This window comes from Rhinopithecus bieti, unplaced genomic scaffold (assembly GCF_001698545.2).
Source record: "Rhinopithecus bieti isolate Rb0 unplaced genomic scaffold, ASM169854v2 scaffold_5150, whole genome shotgun sequence".
Taxonomy (NCBI): Eukaryota; Metazoa; Chordata; class Mammalia; order Primates; family Cercopithecidae; genus Rhinopithecus; species Rhinopithecus bieti.
Window position 1 is genome coordinate 761,058 of NW_016804706.1, and position 11,861 is coordinate 772,918.

Consider the following 11,861-nt stretch of genomic DNA (forward strand, 5'->3'; position numbering starts at 1 on the left):
ATATATATATATATATATATATATATATATGCCCAAACCAAGTATCAGTTAGTTTTGCTGGTTTTTAAGCTTCCTGTAAAGCAAATTCCTACTGCATTTATTTTCTCATTATGCACATTACATATAGGAGTCATTTGTGGTGTGGGAGACTGTCATTCACTCATTTTTACTGCTGAAGGTTTACATTTTATGGTTATACCACAATTTCATTACTTTCTTATTGATGTATATGTGGCTGATTCCACTTTTTGCCATATACATTAATGTGCATGTCTCCTGTGCACATAGGTAAGAAAGCCCCCAGAGTGGATGATTAGGAATGGGTTGGTTGGATGATACATTGTATGGACTTTAACCATACTAGATAATGATAATATGATTTCCAAAGTGATTGTGGCTATTTAAACTTTTACAATAAATGTGTAATACTTGATGAGGTGTTCTGAAAATACTGCGTCAAAGGAATTGAGTTAAAAGTCACTGTCTTGGCAGTAGAATTATAGCAGGCATTTTCATTCAGACTCTGTTAATAACTTCCTGTTGTTTACTTGTTTCTTATATACCATGGCATTATACTTTTGGCATATAGATTCAGAAAATGCTTACTTATAGCACAATCACACAGGGTTATTTTATATTTAGGAAAATTTCACAAGAAAAAGGAAAAAAATGGAGGAATGGAGGGAAAGAAGGAGGAATGGAAGGAAAAGTGAAAGAAGAAAAGAAGGAAGGGGAAAGGGAAGGAAAGGGGAGTGAGAAGGAGGGAGGGTGAGAGGTTGAATGGAAATAGAGAAGAAAAAGAGGGGGGAGGGACAGAAGGAAGGAGAAAGGGAAGGAACAAAGGAGAAAAGAAACTAAAATAAAGAAAAGAATAGGTGTTGAGAAACTAGAAATCCTATGTATGGCTAACATTATCAGAATGGGAGGAAATAAAATATGTGTAGTTAATCTCTATAGAATAATGGACATATAAGAGGGCTTCATGAGTTATCCGTTGCTGTGTAACCAACTACCCCCAAATTTACTTAAAGCCATGAACATTGACAAACTCAAAAGCATAATACAAATACCAGCAAAATGGTGCCAATGCAGATAGAAGTAGTTGAATAAACAAAAGGATTTTACAAATTGGAATAAGTAAGAGTACACTGGTGTGCAGATGAAAATGATTTTGTAGTCCAGATACTCCAAAAAGCAAGTTCCATCATGGGATTAAAGTTACAGCATTTTATAGGGGAAGATATAGTGAGGGAGACAGGTTACCCTGAGAAAGGCAACAGACCAAGATGCGAGTGTGATCCCCTCGTGATGGACAGAAGGAGAGAAGGTCTCCTGGACATGTCCTAGACCACAGGCAATCTAAGGAGAGTTAAGCAAGGCCATAGAGGAGTCCTCAAGGTATAGTTGGTCATCAGAGGACTCCCCTGTCTCCCAGGAATGTCCTGCCTTAGTTTCACTGGTTTAACCCGTCACTGGTTGGGAACAGCCCATGGGAAGCAGAGCCTCAGCACCAATGCTACTGAGGGTGTCAGAGCACAGGAGCAGGGCCTTGGGAGATTACCCAGGAGTGTGACTCAAACCTTCTGCCCTGACCAGTCTGGGCCCTTTGAAATCAAGTCATCTTGGGCTGAATTGCTGGATGATTCTGCTCACACTTAAAATGAGGCAAGGGGAACCAGAAGGCCCCCAGGTGGATGTCTGGTTTCCACATACACTTCTGCCCTCATTGTGTGAAAGTAACCATGCCTCCTCCTGGGAATGAGGGTCTATTACCTGGGCCTGGAGAGGAGCAGAATCCTCTTCTTACCAGGTGGTCTCTGGGCACACACTGTCCAAACTTCTCTGGTGACAACTGTCATGTGTAGTTCAGTGGGCTGTCTTTTGTCTTCTTTTAAGGATACCCTCTAAGGTTGGCTCTTAACAAGGAAGTGGAAACCTCTGTTCTATCTGCAAGGAAGTGAATTCAGACAAGAACCTGAATGAGCTTGGAAGTGGATCCCCAGAGTCTCAAGGAAAGAACACAGACCTGCCCACACGTTGATATTAGCCCTGTGAGACTGTGTGGACTTGCAGCCGACACGACTGTGACATGATAATTAGGTGCTGTTTAAAGCCACTTGGTTTGTGGTAATTTTTATGGCTATGACAGCAATAGACACCCATACAGCAGAGAAGATGCCCTCTCTCCCTGGCCTCTCGGATCCTGGAACTCCTCTCTTCCATGACGTTCTCCTCTCTCTGCCTGAATCTCGTGCCCTTGTCATCCCCTAGGCCTCATCATGCCCAAGAACCCCAGCCCTTCCATGCTCTCAATCTCACACTTCCCCCCTTCTGGCCATCTTTCCACTCATCCCATGCAAGATGGCCACAGGCTCTGAGGACACAGATACTATCTCTTTTTTCATATGCTGTGATGTAATATCAGTGACTACTCATTGCCTATGTGCCTGCATTCCAGGCTTGAAGTCCGTTCTGCAGTACATCAATTCCAACAATCCTTCCACCCCACTGAGATTCCCAATCTAGTGATCCTGCCATCTACTCCCTGTTACTCACCCTTGGTGTCCTCTCCTCCCTCCTTACCCATTTTGAATTCTATGGTAAATAATTTCTATCCCTCCCTTGCCTCTCCCTTGAGTTGTCACACTCACCTGGCAAAACTACACAGCTGGTGGATTCTACCTCTGCCTACACTGCATCTGCTCCCTGAGCTGCAGGAGAGTAGCACACAGCATACTGACTGCTCTCTGTACCTTCACAACCCAGACCTCATGGGGAGCCCCCACCACGGCCAGCAATCACCCTCTCCCTGCATGGCTTACCCTCAGCCTCCTCCGGGCCGGGGTGACTCTTACACACCTTCTCTGTGTGCTCACATATCCAACCCTCCTTCCCCATTCTTACATCGGCTGATGACCTTGGTTCCTACCTCACTGAGAAAACTGAACACATTAGAAGACAACTTCCCAGATTCCACCACTGTCTGCTCATGCATTTGCGNCACGGCCAGCAATCACCCTCTCCCTGCATGGCTTACCCTCAGCCTCCTCCGGGCCGGGGTGACTCTTACACACCTTCTCTGTGTGCTCACATATCCAACCCTCCTTCCCCATTCTTACATCGGCTGATGACCTTGGTTCCTACCTCACTGAGAAAACTGAACACATTAGAAGACAACTTCCCAGATTCCACCACTGTCTGCTCATGCATTTGCGGCTGCACCACATGTCAGGCATTTTACCATGTGGGGGACTGTTGTGGGTTAACCATCCTGCTCCCAGAAAGAGCCAGTCCCTCTTCTGGTGCCCCAAACGTCATCCCTTCTCATCCACTTAAAGATGTCAGTTCATCCATTAATACCTTTTTTTTCTCTTTATCATCAACCTTTTTCCTCTCTCCCCACTGGATCACTGTGGCAGTCATGAGAATGCACATCCCAGCCCCTCAGCTAGAGGAAGCAGAATTGGTGATGGCTCCAACTTTTGAATCCTGAAACCTATTGCCACATTTGCTCTGAGACCACACCTGCCCCCTGTCTTTTCCAATCAATGATTGAGGAAAGCAGGGCAGAAACTAAGGCAGAAACATTTCTTCTCTGAAGGCTGCCTGAAGCTCCAGGGATCCCTGCCACCCTTACTGAACTTCCCTTAGCCTGCACGGGGTCTAGGATGCTTCCAACTGACCTTCCTGAACTCTCTACATCACTGGGGCTCAGAGTTGCTTTGTGGTCTGATGGCTTTCCCAGCATTTTCTGTCTCTCTCATGAATTTCTCTCACAAGTATTTGCCCTAATAAAACCTTACACGTTTACCACTGTATTGGGGTCTGCTCCTCAGGGGACCCTAACTAACACAAGTGGCATGAAGGGTGATCCATGAAAATAGGCAAAAATGAGAATCTGAAATAAGCTTTCCCACTGCCTGGCAGGCCAAGAGGATGCCACCCGGGTTGGTGGGGGACACAGAAACTCAATGGCACAAGGTGCAGCTGAGCTGCTGTGGGTCTCACCAGTGCTGAGCTGAGAAGATGCCCTGGTTAGAGGGTGCTATGGCAGGTGTGGTGATAGAATGCCCTGTACAATAAGGATGGAGTTGGGGGAAACCTACGAAGACAGGGGAGTTGGCTGGTTACTGCTCGGCTGCAGTGTTGCCCTATGAAAGGATCATAAGAATCTGCGGAATGTTAACATCTGTCACTGGCTACATGTGACAGCCTCTGCAGTATCTCCTGTAACAAAAGGTCTTTATCTCCTATAACAAAAGGGCAGATAGCATGGAATGGTAGCTGAAGACATCATTATGAGGGCCACAGTGCTCCAGAGATGTTTGACACTCGGCCAAGGCAGGCCTGTTACAGGAAAGTCAGGGCCCTGGTGGGGAAACCTGAGATTCTGCAAACTGGAATAGGATTATGCGATGGGTGCTGTCTAGGATCTTCGGGGCATGCAGAGGAAGCTCACCCTTTTCTAGTAATGGTTCCCACTTCTTATGCTGGAAGATGCTACAGAAGCCTCATCCCTATGATGCCATGGGAATCCCACTTAGGAGCTTTGCAGGAACTAGCTAGCATGTCCCCATAGGAGGCTGGGGACCACTTCTGGGATTGGAATTTGAGGGCCTTTGATTAAGGAACCAGAATTTCAGTCTGGATGAATAAAAATCATTTGGCTTGAAGGCACTTTCTCAGGGCACGGGTTTATCAAACACCCCAGGACTTTGACAAATGGAAGTTATTCCATTGCTGGGGTGAATCCATATAAACTGGAAAAAAAGATGCCCAACTCTCAACAAGGTAGACATGTCTTAGTTGCTCTGGAACATGTAGGTGATGGAATAACGAGGCTGAGGAAAGTGGGCATGGGGAAGGCCTACCAGGACCATGCTCTACAAGAGGGCCCAGAGGACACACTTTCCACCAGAGCCTCAGAAACGTGATGGTGAGAGGGACCTGCATCATTAAGAAGTGTCTGGGTGTTGTCCTCTGCAGGCTGGGGATATGGTAGTAAAGATGGTCTCAGAGTTGCATTTATTAATATCCTTGGGAAGAGTGTGGCCCTGAAGAGACAGAGACCAAGTGGTGACAGTAACGTGCAAAAGCCAGAGGGCACGGTTACTATGGCAACTTCAGAGGAGCAGCCAAGAGGACTCGAGCTGCAGGTAGTGTGGGGAAGGTTAATAGAGGGTGATGTCCCAAGGTTAGGACAGGTAGCCAACAAGGGCGCTGCTTGATGTCTATGATAAGAAAGAAAGAACTGAGGAGTAGGAGGGTGAAGGTGTTTGACCCAATACAAAGTCACGATCCCATCCTCAATGCCTAGACCTCAACCAAGATTCAGATTCAGATCTCGGTGACAGAGGAGGAGTCCACAAGATTCAGATTCAGATCTCAGTGACAGAGGAGGAGTCCATATCCCTAGGAGAAAGACCCTGCAACCCCACGGAAGTATACGCTGGAACAATTCCCTCAGTCATTCGGCAGAGGAACCTATAGTAATTTACACAGGAGACTGTACACTGGGGAAAGGAAACAGGCAGAACTGGGGGGATTATTAACACTAGGTGTGAGCTGACATTGATGCCCAGATGCCCACAGCACCATCATGTCTCCCATCACAGCTTACGGAGGCCAGGGAGTAAACCTGGACACATTATGGCTTAAAATGGGACCACTGGATCCATAGACTCAGCCCTCGTTATCTCCCAATTCCCTGAGTGCATAATTGACACTGATGCACTGTTAGGTGGAGTCACCCCCACACTGGGTCCCTAGTCTATAGAGTAAGGGCTGTCATTGTGCTGAAAGCCCAAGGGAAACCTCTGACACTGCCCCCATCTGATCAAATCAAAAATCATAGCGTGACCCAGGTGGGTCTTATGGAAGGCACTGCAAGTATTTTGGGGGTTGCACCACCAGTAGAGAGCTGAAGGATGAGGGGTGGTGTTGAGGCTGTCTATTGTGTCTATGTAATTCAGCAACCTGTCCCCGAGGAAGCCTGATGAGGTCTAAAGAATGAATGAAATTACTCCAGGTATGGCCAAGTAGGAGTTATAATTGCAACTTTTATGTTGTCTGAATATCACTGATAGAGCAGATTAATAAAGCCTCAGGCACACAGCATGTAGCTGTGGATCTGGTGAGTGCCTTCCTTTCCACTCCAATTAGAAAGTGGATATGGAGTGATTCACATTCATGTGGGATCCACAAAACATCTATTTATAGTTTGTCTCAGGGCTATTGTAACTCCCCTGCCCTCTATAGCATAGTCTTAAGATTGTACTAGTCACACTGGATATAGGATATTAAATCAGCTTGTTTTATTGACAACTTCCTGTTGACTGGGGTGGATGAGCAGCAGGTGCACTGTAGTCCTTGGCAAAACACATGCAATCCAGAATGTAAAGATAAACTTTACAGAGCTTCAAGAGTGGCCACTCGGCCGAGAGCAGTGGCTCATGCCTGTAATCCCAGCACTTTGGGTGGCCAAGGTGGGTGGATCACCTGAAGTCGGGAGTTGGAGACCTGCCTGACCAACATGGAGAAACCCCGTTTCTGCTAAAAATACAAAATTATCCAGGTGTGGTGGCACATGCCTATAATCCCAGCTACTTGGGAGGCTGAGGCAGGAGAACCACTTGAACCCGAGAGGCAGAGGTTGCAGTGAGCCAAAGTGGCGGTAATGCAGTCCAGAGTGTGCAACAAGAGTGAAATTACATCTCAAAAAAAAAAAAAAGTGGCCACTGAAGTGATGTTTTATGGGTGAACAAGTGCCAAGTGTTTACCAGCTTACAGATGTGTCCCCTCCAAGGTAAAAGACAAACTGTTTCATCTTGCATCCTCACCAGAAGGCAGAAAGCACACTGCCTGATGAGGTTCTTTGAGTTCTGACGACACCACATTCCACATCTAGGTAAGTTGCTTTGGCCCACACTCTAGGTGACATAGGAGGAGGCCAAGTTCAAGTGTGGCCTACACAGGGAAGGACCCTGCAGCAGATCCAGGCCACGGTGCAAGCAGCCAGCATCCCTCAGATCCCATGGTGCTGGTGGTGCCAGTGGTAGGGAAAGATGCAGGATGGAGCTGAACCAAGCACCAGTGGGAGAGTCACAATGGAGGGTCTCAATTCTGGAGTAAGATCAAGTCATCCACAGCAGAGACATATGGCCCCTGTCAGAAATAACTTTTAGTGTTTCTTGTCCTGATTAGATAGAATGCTTGACCACAGGACATCAAGCAATGATGTGATTCCAAGTGTCTTTCTGACCCACAAAGTCATAAATTGCGCAGGCCCAACAGCATTCATCAGGAAATGAAAATGGTCCACCCGGGTTGAGTTTGAATCCCATGTTGACCCCGAATCCCATGTTGACCCCCACAGAAAACACTCAAGTCCGAAGTAGCACTGAACAAGCAAACAGACAAATGGAAGCTAGCTGCCTTCACCATGGGTGAGCCCAGGCCTGGTAGGATGGGCGCATGAATGGAGCAACGTCAGTGGCAGACATGAGGCTATGTATGGGGCCAGCAGCACTGACTCCCCCCTACCAAGGCAGATCCAGCTGCTGCCACCTCTGAATGTCCAACTCATCAGCATTTGAGGCCCATGATGTTGATGGTGGCCGCCGTAGCTGCGGGCCACTGCCCTTCTTTAGTTGACTAGTCCACCTAAGTACACAAGTTGACTAACATTTAGCAACTTCCATACCTGGCAAAGGGCCAGAGGTTCATCTTCACACGGGTTAGGCCACCTATTCCCAGTGGGTGGGTTTTCCCTGCTCCTGCCTCTCAGACACAGCCAGCCACCACGTTTCCGGGTGCTGGTTGACGCATTCCTGATCCACAGACTGAGGCGGGTGCTCTTAGCCCATTATCTGCCTGAAAGACCCACCTTGGCAGGGAAAATGTTTCCGTGGCTGTGGGTTCTACTAATCCTATCACCATCTATCTGCATCACCCAGGGGCTGCCAGCCACAAGGAATGCTGGACAGGTCTTCTATAGGCACAGCTCAGTGCCAGCCTGGAGGAAGCACTCTGAGGGGTGGGTGCCATCTTTCAATATAGGCTGCATTATTTGAATCAGAGATGTTTCTATAGTGCTGTGTTCTCAATAGGAAGAACATGTGGGTCCAGAAATCAAAAGGTGGAAGCAGGTTTGGCTCCATGTCCAATCCCTTTGATTAACCCACTAGGGTATTTTGCATATTTTATCTCCCAACACTGGGCTGTGCAGGGTACCAGTTCCTGGTTTCCAAGGAGGGTACCCTTAAAAGGAGACAAAAGACAGCCCACAGAAATACACATTACGGTTGTCACCAGAGAAGTGTGGACAGTATGTTCCCAGAGACCACCTAGTGAGAAGAAGAGTCTCCTCCTCTCCAGGCCCAGGTAATAGATCCTCATCCCCAGGACGAGGCATGACTACTTTCAAACAATGAGGGCAGAAGTGTGGAAACCAGAGATCCACCTGGGGGCCTTCTGGTTTCCCTTGCCTCATTGTAAGTGTGAGCAGAATCATCCAGCAATTCAGCCTGAGAGGATTTGATTTCCAAGGGCCCAGACCCAGCAGGGCAGAAGGTGTGAGTCACACTCCTGGGTAATCTCCCAAGGCCCTGCTCCTGTGCTCTAATATCCTCAGTAGCATCGGTGCTGAGGCCCTGCTTCCCATGGGCTGCTCCCAATCAGTGACGGGTCATACCAGTGACACTAAGGCAGGACATTCCTGGGAGGTGGGGGACTCTTCTGATGGCCAACTATAGCTCGAGGACTCCTCCATGGCCTTGCTCAACTCTCCTTAGATTACCTGTGGTCTAGGACACGTCCAGTAAATCTTCTCTCCTTCTGTCCATCATGGGAGGGTCACACTTATATCTTGGTCTGTTGCCTTTCCCAGGGTAACCTGCCTCCCTTGCAATATTGTCTGACAGGTGTGTCCCCTAATAAAATGCTGTAACTTTAATCCCATAATGGCACTTGTTTTTTGGAGCATTTGTACTACAAAATCATTTTCATCTGCACACCAGTGTCCTCTAATTTATCCCAATTTGTAAAATCCTTTTGTTTATTCAACTTCTTCTACCTGCACTGGCTCCATTTTGCTGGTATTTGCATTATGCTTTTGAGTTAGTCGATGTTTGTTGCTTTAAGTCACTAAATTTGGGGGTAGTTTGTTACATAGCAACAGATAACTAATAAAGCCCTCTTACATTTCCATTATTCTATAGAGGTTAATTACATCTGTTTTATGTCCTCCTATTTTCATAATATAAGGGTTTCTAGTTTCTCTACACCTATTCTTTATTTTAGTTTATTTTCTCCTTTGTTCCTTCCCTTTCTCCTTCCTTCTGTCCCTCCCTCCCACCTTTTCTTCTCTATTTCCATTCAGCCTCTCTCCCTCCCTCCTTCTCACCCCCGTTTCCTTCCCCTTCCCCTTCCTTCTTTTCTTCTTTCACTTTTCCGTCCATTCCTCCTTCTTTCCCTCTCTTCCTCCATTTTTTCCTTTTTATTATGAAATTTTCCTAATACATAAAATAACTCTATGTGATCGGGCTTTAAGTAAGCATTTTCTGAATCTATATGTCAAAAGTATAAAGCCATGGTATATGAGAAACAAGTAAACCACAGGAAGTTATTAACAGAGTCTGAATAAAAATGCCTGCTGTAATTCTGCAGTCAAGACAGTGGCTTTTAACTCAATTCCTTCAACTCAGTGTTTTCAGAACACATCATCAACATCAAGTATTACATATTTATTGTAAAAGTTTAAGCAGCCACAATCACTTTGGAAATCATATTATCATTATCTAGTAGGGTTTATGTCCTATACAATGTATCATCCAACCAACCCATTCTTAATCGTACACTCCAGGGAGCTTTCTTGCCTATGTGCACAGGAGACGTGCACACTAATGTTTATTGCAAAAACTGGAATCAGCCACATATACATCAAAAGGAAAGTAGTGAAATTGTGGTATAACCATAAAATGTAAACCTTCAACAGTAAAAATGAATGAATGACAGCCTCCCACACCACAGATAACTCCTATATGTAATGTGCATCATGGGAAAATAAATGCAGTAGGAATTTGCTGTATAGGAAGCTTAAAAACCAGCAAAACTAATATTTGCTTTGGGAATATATATATATACTTATTGCACAAATCTTTAAAGAATTACAAAAGAATACTAATCACAAGACTCAGGATGAAGTCTTCTTCTGGGGGATGTGAATGGGCAGCAGCCCAGGGTGGCTTTACAGGTTTGTATTTTACACCAGTGCTGGGCAGCCTGCTAGTTACTTGATTATATTTCCTAAAATAGAGTTTTTCAAATTAAAATATACCTGTTTTTTATAGAAATGTAAGAGAAGGTTCATTCCAAGATGGCCAAATAGGAATAGCTCTGGTCTGCAGCTCCCAGTGTGATCGACACAGAAGATGAGTGATTTCTGCATTTCCAACTGAGGTACCTGGTTCATCTCATTGGGACTGGTCAGAAAGTGGGTGCAGCCCACGGAGGGTGAGCCAAAGCAGGGTAGAGCATTGCCTCACCCAGGAAATGCAAGAGGTCAGGGGACTTCCCTTTCCTAGCTAAGAGAAGCCATGACAGACTGTACCTGGAAAATTGGGACATTGTCAACTAAACACCATGCTTTTCCAAAGGTCTTAGCACACAGCGCACCAGGAGATTATATCCCATGCCTGGCTCAGCAGGTCCCACGCCCACGGAGCCCTGCTCACTGCCAGTCCAAGATTGAACTGTGAAGCGGCAAGCCTGGCTGGGGGAGGGGAGTCCGACATTGCTAAGACTTGAGGAGGTAAATGAAGCGGCTAGGAAGCTTGCACTGGGTGGAACTCACCGCAGCTCAAAGAGGCCCACCTGCCTCTGTAGACACTACCTGTGGGGGCAGGGCATAGCTGAACAAAAGGCAGCAGAAACTTCTGCAGACTTAAACATCCCTGTCTGACAGCTCTAAAGAGAGCAGTGGTTCTCCCAGCATGGTGTTTGAGCTCTGAGAATAGACAGACTGGACCCTCAAGTGAGTCCCTGATCCCCGTGTAGCCTCACTTGGAGACACCTCCCAGTAGGGGCCAACTGACACCTTATACAGCCGGGTGTGCTGCTGAGACAAAGCTTCCAGAGGAAGGATCAGGCAGCAATATTTGCTGTTCTGCAATATTGCTGCTCTGCAGCCTCCGCTGGTGATACCCAGACAAACAGGGTCTGGAGTGGACCTCTAGCAAACTCCAAGAGACCTGCAGCTGAGGGACCTGATTGTTAGAAGGAAAACTAACAAACAGAAAAGAATAGCATCAACATCAACAAAAAGGACATCCACACCAAAACCCCATCTGTAGGTCATCATCATCAAAGACCAAAGTTGGATGAAACCACAAAGATGGGGAGAAACCAGAGCAGAAAAGCTGAAAAATCTAAAAACCAGAGCACCCCTTCTCCAAAGGATTGCAGCTCCTTGCCAGCAATGGAACAAAGCAGGACAAAGAATGAGTTTGATGAGTTGACAGAAGCAGGATTCAGAAAGTCGGTATAACAGACTTCTCTGAGCTAAAGGAGGATATTCAAACCCATCAGAAGGAAGCTAAAAACCTTGAAAAAAGATTAGACAAATGTCTAACTAGAATAAACAGTGTAGAGAAGACCTTAAATGACCTGATGGAACTGAAAACCATGACACGAGAACTATGTGACACATGCACAAGCTTCAGTAGCTGATTCGATCAAGTGGAAGAAAGGGTATCAGTGACTGAAGATCAAATTAATGAAATGAAGTGAGAAGAGAACTTTAGAGAAAAAAGAGTAAAGAGAAACGAACAAAGCCTCCAAGAAATATGGGACTATGTGAAAAG

At 46.2% G+C, this 11,861-nt stretch overlaps 1 long non-coding RNA gene across 1 annotated transcript in view; it reads right to left on the minus strand.

Moving 5' to 3' along the window:
- LOC108528442 (uncharacterized) overlaps positions 1 to 11,861 on the minus strand; it is a 26,288-nt gene that overhangs the window by 3,668 nt on the left and 10,759 nt on the right. Inside the window, exon 2 of the long non-coding RNA XR_001885162.1 lies at positions 1,774 to 1,947. This is a non-coding gene — a long non-coding RNA (uncharacterized LOC108528442). The remainder of the gene's footprint in view (positions 1 to 1,773; positions 1,948 to 11,861) is intronic.